This window comes from Callospermophilus lateralis, unplaced genomic scaffold (assembly GCF_048772815.1).
Source record: "Callospermophilus lateralis isolate mCalLat2 unplaced genomic scaffold, mCalLat2.hap1 Scaffold_103, whole genome shotgun sequence".
NCBI lineage: Eukaryota > Metazoa > Chordata > Mammalia > Rodentia > Sciuridae > Callospermophilus > Callospermophilus lateralis.
In genome coordinates, this window is record NW_027510486.1 from 45,722 (window position 1) to 62,691 (window position 16,970).

Consider the following 16,970-nt stretch of genomic DNA (forward strand, 5'->3'; position numbering starts at 1 on the left):
CAGTCCAACTGACTGGCTTCATCCTTCAAACTGACATTTCTGCCCCCAAATTCAGGTTTTGACCACCCTACAGTGGTCAAAGTGCTACCTCACCTTTCATTGTGTGAACTGGGAAAATTTAATTATCAACTATAACAGAAAGAGAGGTAAGCAAAAGAAAAGAATGCTTAAGTTAATTGCGTGAAGCCATTTAATATTTGTTTGAAAACCTTGATTGGATTTTGCTTCAGTCTGTGAATAAGGACACAAGTTCTTTCAGAAAACAGCTCCAAAAATAAGAGGTCTGGGGGCTGCAGTTATAGCTCAGTGACAGAACACAAGTGATAGAACACGTGAGGCACTGGGTTCCTTCCTCATCACCACATAAAAATAAATGAAATAAAGGTATCATCTGTTATGGTTTAGATGTGGTGTCCTCCAAAAGCTCACATGTGAGACAATGCAAGAAGGTTTGGAGGAGAAATGACTGGAAAATTGCTTTAACCTAATCAGTGAATGAATGCCTAATGGGATTAACTGAGTGGTAACTGGGGCAGGTGGGTGTGGCTGGAGGAAGGGGTTCACCAGGCACATGGCTAAGGGGTATATATTTTGTATCTGGACAGTGGAGTCTCTCTCTCTGCTTTCTGATCACGATGTGAGCTGCTGCCCTCAGTCACACTCTCCTGCCATGATGCTGCCTCCCCTGGAGCTCCAAGGAATGGAGTCGGCCTTCTATGGACTAAGGCCTCTGAAACCATGAGCCCTCCAATAAACTTTCCTCCTCCACAGTTGGTTCTGGTCACAGAGGTGAAAAAGCTGACTAAAACAGTGCCCAAATGAGAGGTCTGCAGTGGGCAGTACGAAATGCACATGACCACACTTGCAGCTTCAACAAGGTAGGAGGACCTGACGCTAGCTATGAGAAGAGCAGATGATACCTGACTCTGACTGGAGAAAACCTGATAGTGTCTTCCTGTACTGGTTTCCACACTGATCAAAGAAGATGTCGTAAAATCAGTTCAAGACAAGAACACTCAATGCAACAACTCTCTGGTCTTTCTCCAATGGTGCAGGAAAAGGCCAAAAGAGCACTTTGGGTTCAGGAATTTTAAGAAGCAAACCAAAGGCTTCTCTTTGATTAATGTGGAAACTGTACAGAACACACTCCAGCTAGGGTCATTGGAGCTCATTGCTAAAACAAGCCTAAAAGGGCTTGTTCCAAGAACTGAATGAAGGGTTCCTTTCCACAAGGACTACTAACTCCCATCTGGATGTAAGACAAGCCAGGCAGGAACATTCTCATTGAAGTCTTCCTATAAAATCAAAGTTGGAATAAAGAAATACTAATGATTGAATACGGAGACAGGCTAAGTTATACCCAATAATAAGAGGTACACTTCTACTTTACTACTGCCAAGCACTGCTCACAGCACTTTACATGTGTTGACTCTTTTAACCCTCACAACAACCCTGTGCCCTTGCTAGCACTATTCTCATTTTGCAGATGCTGAAATGGAAACAGCTAGATTCAGGGATTTATTTGAAGTTGCACCACTAGAAGATGAAACAGTCAGGATTCCATCCCGTATTCCAGAATCTGAGGTCATTACTCCTGGGACACAGACAGGGTCTCACAGTGTTGCCCAGGCCAGCCTTGAATTCCTGGGCTCAAGTCATCCTCCTGCCTCAGCCTCCTGAGTAGCTGGGACTATAGGCATGCACTACTGTGCCAGGCTCCAGAACCTTTTTATCCACTGTATGCTAACTATCGAGGCAGTCATCTCATTCGAAAATCTATTTGTGTTCCATAAGAATTATCTTTCTCTTGAGTTAATAGTGGCTAGTGCAGCCCTTGTTCACCAAAGATGATATTTTAAGCTGCATTTAGTTGTTTGGGACATATTCCTAAGCTATCGCTGGCATCTGCCGGCAATATGTGGTAACAACCTCGTGGAAAGCTGGAAGGAAACACTGAATGAAAATGCGGCACATCTATAGCTGCAACATGACGGCACGTATGACAGTCAGTGTGTGGAAAAGGCTAATGTCCAGGATGGCTTCAGCTCCTAGATAATCTACTCTAAGGCCTCCAAGGAGATTAACTAATTTTAGATGTTTCCAACATTTGCTTTCTAAATATGAAAAATGAAATCTTAAACGCATAAATGGAATTCCTCTCCCAACACTGACCATGCCTTTGACCAGATCCTTTGAGCTTCCCCTAAGACTAATCATGAGACAATGGGACTGAATGACAGGGTGTGGTATATGACCTGGGAAGAGACTGGACCAAAGGAATCTGATTGTATCTTATTATTGGCTTTAAGAGAGAGGTAAGACACACACTGGAGAAATGATCTCCTGATACTCAAGGATCATATCTAACACTTCTTTTATAGACCCATATAGTACAAAGCACTTACTAAGTGCTTTCTACATAAGGGTGACCTTTTGTTCCATAAGGACATTAATCTTTCATCAAGGACACCATTCCTGTTTGTGTTCCTATATCTATTCCATCAGTATTACCATCAAAAAAATAAGATCATGAACTTAGATTATGAATTCAAAATTAATTTAGGGCTTTTTGATTCAGAATGTAAGAAAAATTCCAATTCCCCAAACTAATTTCAAATTATTTAATACTATATGAAAGCAACTGGCAAAACACCACAAGTGTCATTTATTTATGATTAAGTCATATGGACAATACCATAATAATCATAAATAGCTGTCAGTTTCACTCTAGTCACATTTTAAACAACAAATCTTTATTAAACTTTATAACACTCTTCCAGAGGTACTCCTGGAGGAAGGGGAAACTAGAAAAGAGATTATCTTATTTTCCAAATTCATGGTTGGGAAGGAGAATAAATGAATGTGAATAAAACTTTCCCTAAAATTAAAAACAAAACAAAACAGGACATTCCCGGTCAGTGGTCTAAGTGGATTAGAATTACTTTCCAACAGGCCCAGGTTTCAGCCTCACTTCTCATGATGACAGCTTTACAGGTTGAACAGAAAAGAGCTCCACACGAGAAGTCCAGTACTAGGCCACGTAAGTGCCTCGATTCTCTCCTTTTCAATACTCCTTGGTAAGAACCTCACCTTTCAGAGAATGAGGGGAAAACGTACCAGTGGTGGGATGCCTGTCTGCTTCCTCAACACCCCTGGGCTTACCTGCCCTGGTGCTCAGGAGAAAAATAAAGATGGGCTGCTGTCAAAAGTTCTTGATGGCCAGGTGTCTCTCTTCGCTTCTCACAGAACCGTCCACATGCTCATAGCTGTAGCCTTTACACAGAGAAGACAACAACCACACACAGGTCCTTACTCTTTGCAAGGACTCTTAGGAAATAAAATAATTGAGTCATTCCTAAGCCAATGCCTATTTGTCCTTTCCAACCCAAGCCTGCCCTACTTTCAATAAAGCCCAAGGGAAAGATCTCAACTGTTTGATAACTTGATCTTGTTTCTTATTTTATGTGGTACTGAGGATTCAAACCAGTGCCTCTCACATGCCAGGTAAGGGCTCTACCACTGAGCCACAACCCCAGTCTGAAAGATCTAAATTTAGGGAAACAATTCATCACTTCCCAAAAAAAAAAAAAAAATCACCATAACACACTAGCCTGGGTTTTAAAAACACAGGCAGCCAAAGTCTTTGGCATTTGCAGAGTTAATATTTGGTTTTGACTCTTCCCAGGCCACCCTAAATATCCACATGCTGGCAGTTGGTGCCTGCTGAGACACAATCCTGACTTAGGCAAGCAGTAAGACAAGCACTTGGGAGCCTGCCTGATGACCCAGCACCTGCTTTTCAGTGAAGCTCTAGGGCTCTCCACTTGTCACCACGCATCAGGTCAGGAAGGGAAATTGCAATCTCAAGTCATGTTTTGGCACTCGAGATTCCTCAATGTGCCAGTAGCTGAAGTGTCCAGTTACTGCAGTACTTGGGGGGCATCAAGTAGATCTGAGAGACCACTCTCAACTAAACTTTAAAACAGTTATTTCTGAGGCTGATAATCTCCCACAGGCTCAAAAATCAACCTCTGTTCAAGCTTTGTCCCATTATCCCACATCAATTTTATTATATATTAAGCAGAGTTCTCAAGTAACTGCCTACATTCCCTACTGTCACAGAAATAATTGCTCTTACCCTCCCCCTGCTTGATTTGTGGGATCTCCATACTATCAATCTTCATTTTCTTACTAATCCTGAATAAGTACATAACTGCTGAACTGTCGAGAGACGCTGCAAGTGTTTGTCACTGAAACTCGACTCACACATTTTTGAAGCCACTCAACATTTTCACGTCTGCTCCATACCCATCACCTGTATCACCTGGTGAGAATGTGGGTGTTACTTCTGCCCATGCGTCTCTACCCTGCTGTTGATCCTTGCTTCACACACCACTGTCCAGTCTCCTCAGCCTTTTCACCTTCTTGTCTTTAACCTTTTCCTCGGTAACCTTCCCACACCCCTTATGATTCTCAGATGATGTAGTGGCCAAGGGGAGTCACCTTTGTAGTCCATATAGTCCTGGAGAATATCCAACATCTGGGTCATCTGAGAGAAGAGTAAGATGCGATGGCCCCTGGCAAGAAGAAGAAAAGGAGAAACTGCCAACTCTAGTAGTGTTTAGGGGGAGTGACCCTCAGGCAAAATCTACCAAAGAGGACAACTTTACACATAAGGGAAATGCTAAAGTAAAAATATCAATGTCCTGTAACTTTCTCAGAAACTCTGAATACTTTATACAAGAAAACAAAGTGCCTCCACATGTAGCGGCATCCCTCAGAGCAGTCCCAGGGCACCTGTCAATTCACCAGGGAGTGTGGAAGCCCTGGCGTAACCAAGGAGCCTCTTTCTGGAATATTACACTTCGCTCAATGAAAACAGAAGTTTCATTTCAATAGAAAAATAAATACACATGTGAAGAGTAAAGGCAAAGTTCAAATATGTGTGCACCCGTTCCCCAAGATCCTGAAGAGCTACGGAAGGCTATCTACTGCTATTCCCACTTGGTGGTACAAGTCATTACCATCTAGAAAAAGTCGAGAAGCATGTTAGAGAAGCAATCCCCCATGGTACACAAGAAACTTACATATAGAGAGTGAAGAAAGGAAAGGAAAATTCAAAATAATGTAAAAGGAACAAAGTCAAGGTGACTGCCCTTCTTATCAGACATTGTTTTAAATTTGCCTGAACAAATAAGGACAATGCTGTTGAAACAACATTCTTTTTAAGAAACTAAACTTACCTTAAGGCTGCCAGGAGAGTAAGACCAAGAGTTGGGGAGAACATTGGCCAGACTCTAGCCCCAAATTGTTGGGAAAAGCACTGAGTTTGAAGGTGAGTACCTCAATTCTTATCTCTCTCTGCCACTTATTACCTATATGACATTGGGCATGACCTTTCGAGGCCATTAAAAACTTGGACGAAAGGTATCTATAGGTTCTTCTCCATCTCTAACACACACACTTATGGTAGATACGTCAAAGGCCATAAAATACAGTAAGACGTGTAATTATAATTTTTAACAATTTTTTATATTTACGTGTTAGTCATAGTTGAACACAATACCTTTATTTTATTTTTTCAATTTCTTTAGTTGTAGATGGACACAATAACTTTGTTTTATTTATTTATATTCTTGTATGTGGTGCTGAAGATCTAATCTTCTGCCTCACCGTGAGGCGAGTGCTTAGTCACTGAGCTATTTATTTATTTTTGTGTGGTGCTGAGGATTGGACCCAGGGCCTCGCATGTGCTAGCTAGGCAAGCATTCGACCACTGAGCCACAATGCCAGCCCCAAGACATGCAATTATTTAATTTGCAAAAGACTGGGCAATTTTGAAAAATCTGAAGTTTTAGATTAGTTCAGGCCACACCTGGGGCATTCATCCTAAAGGCACAATTCTGAAATTCTTGAGTCTCTGGTCTTTTCCTAGACTCCCCCTTTCCTGTGGTGATGAAGATGTACATGCTGGATACCAGGCTGTCTAACACTAACCAAATGTCATCTTCTGATACCCAACTTGCATTTCTGGGAAAGAGTATTCCCCAACTACGCCTTGAGTTTAAATCAAATCCCAAAGATTAACAAGACCCAATGTTTACTCAACCTTTATTATGTGTCAGTTCAACTCAAGGAAGCAGCAGGCAATTTTAATAGAAATGCTCCAGGAGTGCTCTCTACCACTGAGCTATGTCTAAACCTACTTATTATTATTTTGAGACAGGGACTGGCTAAATTGCTGAGGCTGGCCTCACACTTGGTGATCATTTTGCCTCATCCTTCAGAGTCAACTGGGACTACAGGTGTGAGTCACCTTGCTGTCTTACTTTTAGATGGAACCAGGGCCTCCTTAGTGTGTCTGTTCCACCACACAGCTATATCTCTAGACAGCCTGATTATGTTAACTTTTTTTCATTTAATTGAGATGTTTTCTGCCAGATTTCTCTGCTCTGTTTTTCTATATAATCGACATTCTATGGAAAGACACATTAAAACTATCTTATTCTTCAAAAAAGAAATGCTCAATGTTGACTCGTCCTTGTGGATGCAACCAACATAGTTGGACCGATGAGGTGAACACACACTGATCAACAAGGTAGCAGAGTAAGGCAGGGCTTGCCAAGTCCTGGACTGGGATCCTAAATGCTGTAGGAATTCAGGAAAGAAAGGATAAAGGTGGAGGAGTAGGGTTGGATGAGATGGAATGGGGGGTGGGTGTACAGTTGCAGAGAAAGTAGGCCTTGAATTCCAGGCTTCTAAAAAAAAGGGAACTTGAATCAGTCTCAAGAATCAGTAAGTTCCTCATTATTCAGGTTTGAACCAGTCACTCCCTAGAGCAGTACATGTCAACCTATTCCAACCTGGAATGCAGGAATGCCAGCAGCTTATCCAGCAGGTGAAATTTCCCTGCTAGCCTCAATCAGGTGGTCTCCACCTTCAAAAGGCTCTGGCTCCACACCTGGAAAGCAGAGAGCCCAATCCTAATTGTGTGCCCTGAGTCAGGGCAAAGTTCTTGAGTAGAAAACCCAATAGGTAGCCCACAGCAAGAGAGCCCAAGCTCTTTCTAATGCAGTAGGCCCTTCAGTCTCACCTATTCAAGGCATTTTGTAATTATTTGCTTAATACCACCTGCAGAGCCTGGCACATCCAAAAAGTCTAATAAATATTTATCTAAGAAACAAACTCACTCTTTAGGAAACTGAGGGAAAGGAAGATGCCAGAGATCAAGAAGATCCACAAAGGAAATTCTAAGGCTCTCACTCTAGATAAGGAATCAAGAAATAGGCTTAGGTGTGTATAAAAGCGATTCTCAAGATACAGGCAGCAGTCAGAATATTATGGAAGATGTCCTTCAAAATCTATGTTCCTAATGCCCCTCCTCCCTTAAAAAAAAGTTCTAATGTGCACTTGATTAAAGTTCTGTTAAACTTTAAAACAGCTCATAATGGTACTTGGCAAAGACTCCTTAAAACAAGTACAGCATGTAAGTGACATCGCGTTGTATTACATGAGTATTCACTAGGGTTACTAAATGCAATCTATCTGAGGAGTCAAAAATGTTATGACCTACATGGGGGAATTAACAGGAGTATCTCGGTAAACACATTCATTCAAAGAGTTAGAGAAGCCAGAGTTATTTATAGTATCAGGCCTCAATGCTACAAGCAAGCAGCAAGATTTACACTGACACAATGTCTGTTCATAAACTTTGCAATATATCTGAGTCAAGATATCAAAATTTCTAGATGTTTCTGGATAGTAAGCCATGGACAGTCCAATATAAAAAGGGATTCTGTAAATTTTTGAGAAACAGGGCTGGGAATGTGGGTCACCAGCAGAACGTTTGCCTAGCATGCATGAAGCCCTGGGTCAATCCCCAGCATTTCCAAAAGAAAAAGGAAAAACACTGAGAAACAGATAAGAACACGGAGGAGAAGAGACTAATGAAGGAAGAAAAACAGCGACAACAGATATCAGGCCAAGCAAGGTCAACCTCTGAGCTGACATTAACAAGAACTTACACCAGCAGAATTAAGTAATGTGGAAAAGTCACATCCTATGCATGTGTATTATTTTAAATATAGAGTACCAACTCTTGGGAAGGACTCATAATCAAGGGTCCCTAAAAAGAAGGCAAAGAGGACAGCAGAGATAGAGGATGCCCTACCAGGCAGGGGATAACAATATTTGAAACTAATAAAAATGATTATATCTTCAGTAAAAACTCTAAACACTGCAACTTTTAGGCCAATAAATATTAAATACATAATCCATGTCTAAGATTTTCCTCTAAATTTAAGTGATTTATTATAGGATGAGGACCAAATTTTGATTATCTCAGAAATTAACAAGTGTGGTCTCATGAATGAGCAAACTTTCAGGTCAACAAGGAGAAGGTACTTCACATTTCATTGGCTTCTCAGAACAAGGGCAGCTCCAGGCCACAATGATCTTTCTCATCTACTTTGCCAAATGATACAAGAGATCAAGAGAAGGGAATGCAATCAAGTGTATAATACTAAAAATACAACAGATGAGAGACTGAAGGCAATATGCTGTAAGAAATTGGTCTCTTCATGACTCCATGTGAACGGTAAGTTTCTAAATAGGTAAATTGGGGGAGGCGTAAGGTATATCCAATGCATCTGCAACTGCAGACAGGAGTATAAGATCTTTATTTGTAAAAAAAAAAAAGAGAGAAAAATTAAAAGCACTCAAAAGAGAGTTGAAACATCTCCAAAAATAAAATGCATTTTATTGGGGTAGGGTCTGACTCATTTGATAACAAGAGAAAGGAATAGTAATTAGCCATATTAAATACTACTTTTGTCATTGCCCTCCAAAACAGGTTTATTTGAAGTCTGACTACAAAAGTTTTAATTTATGAGATGGACATCATTATCCGAAGTACTCGTATGATGACACGAATGGTGTGACTCTACTTTGTGTACAACCAGAGATAGGAACAATTGTGCTCTATATGGGTAATGTGAATTGTAATGCATTCTGCTGTAATATATTACAAATTAGAACAAATAATAATAATCATAATGTTTCCATTTAGTTGGCTCTGTATAGACTAGTCTAAGTGGTTTTAAAGGGGAGTTAGAGGGGAGAAGGAATGGTGGACAGATGGGTATAGGATTTCTGAGCCAGGAAACCCGCTCTGCATGATACTATAGGGTGGAAACATGCCATCGCCTGTTGTTCCAACTCACAGGACACGCAACAGCGAGTGAATCCAGCATTACGGACTCTGGTGACACTGAGGTGCCAACGTAGGTTCATTAGTTTTAACATCTCTCTTCAGGGAGAGGCTGAGAATGGGGGAAGCTAGGCTTGTAAAGGGGCAGGGGATATATGGGAACTCTCTGTACCTTCTATTCAATTTTGTTGTAAACCTAACTTACTCTAAAAAATAAAGTCTATTAAAAAAGGAAGGGGTGTGTGTAAAAATGAAGACTATCCTTTGAGTTTACCTCTGAGAGTGTCTTATGCAGCAAAGAGCTTTGGCTTTTCAATATGTGGGCTTCATCCACAACAAGAAAACTCCAGGAGAAGCTATGAGAGAAAATACAAACTTTCAGTTTCGTGTAGCTCAAACATATTTCACAACCACATCTTACTATACAATTATGACGTGTTAGAAAGACTAACAGCCCACTCTGTTAGAAGCATACCTGGCATCGTGACCTTCCTATCTTGAAAGGTTACTACCATGTGCTTTGTTTTCCCCTCAGATGAGAAAGATCTATGCAGAAAGTAAGGAGCCAGAGACAGAAATGAAAGGATACATTTATCATATTGTACTATGTACCAGACATTGCACTTGTGGCTTTATGTGCAATTTAATCCAAAGAATAAGACAAGTAACCATAATTGTGCCAACAAGGACACTAAAACTCTGAAAGGCTAGGTAACTACGTCAAGATCATAAGGGCAGAGCAGATATTCAAACCCATAAGAAAAATCAAGAGACAGTGATGTCACAGCTAAAGGAGTAGGACTTTAAAATGGGAGAGTGGTGAACAGGATCACGGAGATGTCCACGATGATGTAGCCACTGGACTTGTTAACGTGGAGGTCACTGGAGGCTGCTGCCACAGCATGTTTATAGTATAATATGTCATGAGAGCAATTTCTCAAGAAGTTTCAGTCCTAGAATCATATTTTTAACAGATGCTACTGGTGGAAAGCTGTTAAAAAATCCAAAATATGGAAAAAGATTGGATGATATTCTAGATGCATTAACTTAAAATAGCAAAAAATGAAAATAAACTATCTAATAATAGGTGATAAAATGATAAATAGTAGCTGCAAAATACAATAATGAAAAAGGTATAAATATTGAATATCCTTTTAAAAATGTGAAAATCATGCAAAAGATAATAAAGTGGGTGTTTTAAGACTTTTAAGTTTTTAATTTTATTGGTAAACATTATGGAATCCCACTGCATTATTTTTGCACTTGTAAAACTAAGTGTGTCAAACAAAAAAGTGGGTAAGGAAGGATAATACTTGAAAAATTAAAACAAACGTCTGTGTAAAGGCTGGCCTACAAAAAGGAAGCCTTCTTTCCAATACCATGACAGACACTACAGACATACAGGAAGATAATCAGAAATGATGTTGAAAACTTGTACTCCAATAAAATAGAAAACCTCAAAGGCATCAACAAATTTCTAGAGTCATATGATTTGCCTAAATTGAGTCAGGATGAAATACACAATTTAAACAGATCAATTTCAAATGATGATGGGCTGGAGATGTGGCTCAAGTGGTATCGCGCTCGCCTGGCTTGCATGTGGCCCGGGTTCGATCCTCAGCACCATATACAAACAAAGATGTTGTGTCTGCCGAGAACTGAAAAATATTAAAATTCTCTCCCTCTCTCTTTAAAAAAAAAATTTCAAATGACGAAATAGAAGATACTATCAGAAGTCTACCAACCAAGAAAAGCCAAGGACTGGATGGATACACAGCCAAGTTCTACAAGACCTTTAAAGAAGAACTAATACCAATACTCTTAATTTATTTCAGGAAACAGAAAAAGAGGGAGCACTTCCAAACTCATTTTATGAGGCCAATATCACCCTGATTCCAAAACCAGGCAAAGACATATCAAAAAAAGAAAACTTCAGACGAGTATCTCTAATGAACAAGATACAAAAATTCTCATAAAATTCTGGCAAATGGAATACAAAAACATCAAAAAGATTGTGCACCATGATCAAGTGGGATTCATCCCAGGGATGCAAGGTTGGTTCAACATAACAGAAATCAATAAATGTAAGTCATCACATCAATAGACTTAAAGATAAGAATCATATGATCATCTCAATAGGTGCAGAAAAAGCATATGACAAAATACAGCACTCCTTCATGTTCAAAACACTAGAAAAACTAAAGATAACAGGAACATATCTCAAAATCATAAAGGCTCTCTACGCTAAGCCCCAGGCCAACATCATTCTAAATGAAGAAAAATTGAAGGCATTCCCTCTAAAAGCTGGAACAAGACAGGGATGCCCCCTTTTACCACTTCTATTTAACACAGTACATGAAACACTGGCCAGAGCAATTAGACGAAAAAAAAACAAAAGGGATACATATAGGAGAACAACTCAAATTGGCATTATTTGATGATGATACGATTCAACACCTAGAAGACCCTAAAAGTTCCACCAAAAAACTTCCAGAACTAGTAAATAAATGAATGTAGCAGGATACGAAATCAACACCCATAAGTCAAAAGCATTTCTGTATATCAGTGACAAAGCCTCTGGAAAGAAATGAGAAAAACTATCTCATTCACAATAACCTCAAAACCTGAACAACAAAAATAAAACAAAAGCAAAACAAAACAAAAACCCCAGAACACACACAAAAACAACTTGGGAATCCACTTAAGGAAAGAGGTAAAAGATCTGTATAAAGAAAATTATAGAACCCTAAAGAAAGAAATCAAAGAAAGCCTTAGAAGATGGAAAGATCTACCTTACTCTAGGATAGGCAGAATTAATATTTTATCAAAATGACCATACTACCAAAATCAGTATACAGATTTAATGCAATTCCAATCAAAATCCCAATGGCATTCCTCAAAGAAACAAAAAAGCAATCATGAAATTCATCTGCTAAGATAAGAGACCCAGAATAGCTAAAGCAATCCTTAGCAGGAAGAGTGAAGCAGGGGGCATCACTATACCAGACCTTAAACTATACTACAGAGCAATAGTAACAAAAACAACATGGTATTGGCACCAAAACAGACTGGTAGACCAGAATAGAGGGCACAGAGACTAAGCCACAAAATTGCAATTATCTGATATTAGACAAAGGTGCCAAAAACACACACTGGAGAAAAGATAAACTCTTCAACAAATGGTGCTGGTAAAACTGAAAATCCACGTGCAAAATGAAATAAACCCCTATCTCTCACCGTGCACAAAACTCGAGTCAAAATGGATCAAGGACCTGGGAATAAAACCAGAGACCCTGATCTAATAGAAGAAAAAGTAGGCCCTAACTTCCTTAATAAGACTCCTTTGGTGCCAGAATTAAAATCAAGAATCAATAAATGGGGCAGATTCAAACTAAAAAGTTTCTTCTCAGCAAAAGAAACAATTTGTGAGAGTGTACATCTTGGGGGCAAATCTTTACCCCTCACATATTAGACAGAGCACTAATCCTTAGGGTATATAAAGAACTCAAAAAGCTAAACACTAAAATAAATAAATAGATAACCAACCCAATCAATAAATAGGCCAAGGAACTGAACAGACACTTCTCAGAAGATGATATACAATCAGTCAACAAATATATGAAAAAAATGTTCATCATCGCTAGCAATTAGAGACATAAAAACCAAAAGTACTCTAAGATTTCATCTCACTCCAATCAGAATGGCAGCTATTATGGATACAAACAACAATAAGTGCTGGCGAGGATGTGGGGGAAAAGGTACACTGCTGGTGGGACTGCAATTGGTGTAGCCAATATGGAAAGCAGTATGGAGATTCCTTGGAAAGCTGGGAATGGAACTACCATCCGACCCAGCTATCCCACACTTCAGTCTATACTCAAAGGACTTAAAAACAGCATACTACAGGAACACAGCCACATCAATGTTTATAGCAGCACAATTCACAATAAACTGTGGAGCCAACCTAGATGTCCTTCAGTAGATGAATGGATTAAAAAATATGGCAAACATACACAATGAAATATTACTCAGCAATAAAAGAGAATAAAATCATGGCATTTGCAGATAAATGGATGGAGCTGGAGAATAATGCTAAGTGAAGTTAGCCAATCCCAAAAATCCAAATGCTGAATGTTTTCTTTGATATAAGGAGGCTGATTCTTAATGGGGTAGGAAGGGAAAGCATTGGAGGAATAGACGAACTCTAGATAGGGCAGAGGGATGGGAGGGGAAGGGAGGGGGCATGGGGTTAGAAATGATGATAGAATGTGATGAACACTATTATCCAAAGTACACATATGAAGACATGAATGGTGTGAATATACTGTGTAAACAACCAGAGATATGAAAAAAAAACATGCTCTATATATGTTATATAAATTGCAATGCATTCTGCTGTCATATATAAATAAAAAAACTAATATAAAGAAAGATAATTAACCCATAATGAATGTGTTGGTCAGCTTTCTGCTACTGTGACAAGTAGCTGAGATAATGAGTTTATAAAGAGAAAAGTTTTACTCTGGCTCACAAATTTGGAGGGTCAGTCCACCATCAGCTGGCCCCCTTGCTGTTAAGCACATCATGGCAGAAGGGCATGGCAGAGGAAGCCAGCTATCTCAAGGCTGGGACATAGAGAGCAAAGAAGAGGAAGAGGCTGGATCCCTGCTACCCATTCCAAGGACACACCCTCAATGAATGACCAGAAGACATCCCATGAGGGCTCACCTTTCAAAGGTTCCACACACTTTCACCAGTTTCATGCTGGGGACCAAGACTTTAACATATGAGCCTTTGGGAGATATATAGGATCCAAACTATAGCAGTGAATCTCAGTAAGTACTAGATGTTAATAATATCATCTTCTTCCTCACTTTTACTCAACTCTTTTTTAAGCATCTCTCATTTTTCCCTCTTATTTAAATCATTTAATAAATAAGTTTGCACAGTTCTTGTATCCCACAAGCAGTGTAAGAGGAATTTTTGATGGAAGGAATTAAATGTGGGAAATATGATCACAGAGGCTCACAGTATAGGCGGTGGGCAGGTTAATAAGCACACTGGCACTCTACCTACTGGTGAGTACATGCCACCCTTTGCCTTTGTTTCTGTTTGTCTGCATCTGCTACAAGACTACACACCCCTGAAAGTCAAGGTCAATGTCTTAATCTTCTCTATCCCTATGGCCTCATCTGGATCAATAACTATTCAATAAATATTTGCAGAAAAACAACAACAAAGGAAGCCTTCCTCCTTAGGCTACAGAGAAAATTGAGAGGGAGAGAGCCAGAGACAGACACTCAGCTAACGAGAGTGGAGTAGGAGAAGACTGAACTGGGGATCCAAAGAGAGGGCAGGAAGTGCAAGGAGAGCACTGGGCAGAATAAGCAGGGAATATATTTAGGATTATAAGGAGACAGGGTCCCCATGAGGTTGGACGGTGGTTATGACATAGGTGGTGAGCGTCCATAATATAGTTCCACTCAAAACAGACTAGGTCTGATTCCTTTGGAAGGACTAGACACAGATATGTATATACACAAACATCTAAAAATGCTTATTTAACGCAAAAGACTAAGTGAAGTGGATTTTGGTTCAATGAGTGAAAGTGGATGGAATCACTCATCAAAGGAAATTAAAGACTGTTTCCCAGAAACGAAAGTAGAGGGAATTCCAACACAAGAATGGAGAGTCCAACAAGGGAACTCCTGATCATCTCGATCCAAGATTTCACAAGCCTACTGCCTGTTGTCCAAAAGATTTCAATATTTCATGGTGATAACATACAACTTAAAAATGGCCTTCATAAACCTCTTGAGTGCAGATTTTATCACATTGCCTATTTTCAGAATGTAAAATATAGCAATGGAGAAATATAACATTAACAAACATACTAAAAGAAACAACTATGTTGTTGGGATTCTTGCTATGAGTCAATATTATAAATGTCCCTTTATTACTAAGGCTCTTAAATCCACCCAGAAATGCATTCAGACCAGACTGAAATATAAAAATGTGTTTCTGCTGAATAAGGTGACATTTCAGTGCTTCTACATACTTAGAGAAGCTTCTCTTAAAAACACGGTCCAGGGACTGGGGCTGTGGCTCATCAGTAGAGCACTCGCCTAGCATGTGCGAGGCCCTGGGTTTGATCCTCAACACTACATAAAACTAAATAAATAAAATAAAGGTATTGTGTCCAACTACAACTAAAAAAAATAAACATAAAAAAAAGAGGCCCAAAGCACCAAGTGCTGGGTTTGAATGTCTGCTCTGCCTTACTTGGATTCTTAATCTCTTAATATCCTTTTTTGTAAAATGCGAATAATAATCCCTGCCTACTAGGATTTTCATGAAACCAAAATGGGACAATTTACATAAAGTACCCAAGAACATTTATGTCCCAATCTTATTACCTTCTGAGACCAGCCAGATAGTACCGTGTTTCATGAATATCTTTGTACTCCTCATCCCTCTACTGTACAGACCATGGGGCAGCTCTATGATTTACTTTCCTGGTTATTACCAGTAACTCCCTTTCCATGGAGAGACTTCAAAACAAGACAAGTTGGATATTAAGAAGACAAAAAGAGCTGGGGTAAGGACTGAGTGGTAGAGCAGTTGGGAGGCCCTCAGCTCAATGCCCAGAACCATAAAATGAAATGACATGAAATAACGTGACACGACATAAAAATAATAAAGTAAAAAGAAAGAAAAAGAGGGAACACATCATATGCTCATTTAAATGTAAATTAAGTAAAACAAAATACTGGATGGAATCATAAAATCTTGGGCCCAGTCTTCAAAATAAGAGTAAAACAGAAACTCATTTACAACAATCTGGATGAGGAAAAAGTATTTAAAATATTGATAAGGCCCTTTGAGAACAAAACCTTCTGAGTATGAAAGATGCACACAGGGCACGATGGGGCACACCTACAATGACAACTACTTGGAAAGCTGGAGGATTGCAAATTTGAGTCCCATCCCAACGACCTGGTGAGACTATCTCAAAATAAACAATGAAAAGGGCTGGGCATGCAGCTCAGTGGTAAATGACCCTGAGTTCAATCCCCAGTACCAAGACATAGTTAAATGGACAAATTACAAGTATACTTCAAACTTCTTTTCCAAATAGTCAGTTCTATAGCACTGACTGCTACCTGGTAATTGCCAGGAAAAGGCTCCTATACTACAGTAAGATCTCAAGCAACAGTCCTCACAGGTGTCTGTGCAGTTACAGTGTAAAGAATCCAGTGTCCAGGCTGGATGCAGTGCCCCACCTGTGATCCTGGAGACTCTGGGAGCTGAGGCGGGAGGATCACAAATTCAAGGCCTTCCTTGGAAACTTAGAAAGACCCTGTCTCAAAATTCAAAAAAAATAATAAATAAAAAGGACTGGAGATGTTGCTCAGTGGTAGAGTACTCCTGGGTTCAATCCCCAGTACCAAAATAAAACCAAAAAACAACAATAAAAATCTGCTAGTAATAAAAATCTCTAGTAATCTGCTAAACACCAAACATGTAGATTTAATATCAGTTGTCACAATAGTCATCCAAAGTAAGAAAGGTAACTACCCCCAGTTTACAGATGAGGACACTGAAGTTGATGGAAATTAAGAAACCAACCCAATAACACATAGCTAAAGAGTAGAGGTTAGATCACAGAATTCCCACCATGCCTGCCTATACATCAACAGGACCCAAAGACGACAGACCAGACATATCAGGAAAGAGGCCAAGTATCAAAAAGTGTAAGACA

At 39.5% G+C, this 16,970-nt stretch overlaps 1 pseudogene; it reads right to left on the minus strand.

Moving 5' to 3' along the window:
- LOC143637795 (chromodomain-helicase-DNA-binding protein 1-like) overlaps positions 1-16,970 on the minus strand; it is a 45,317-nt pseudogene that overhangs the window by 19,452 nt on the left and 8,895 nt on the right.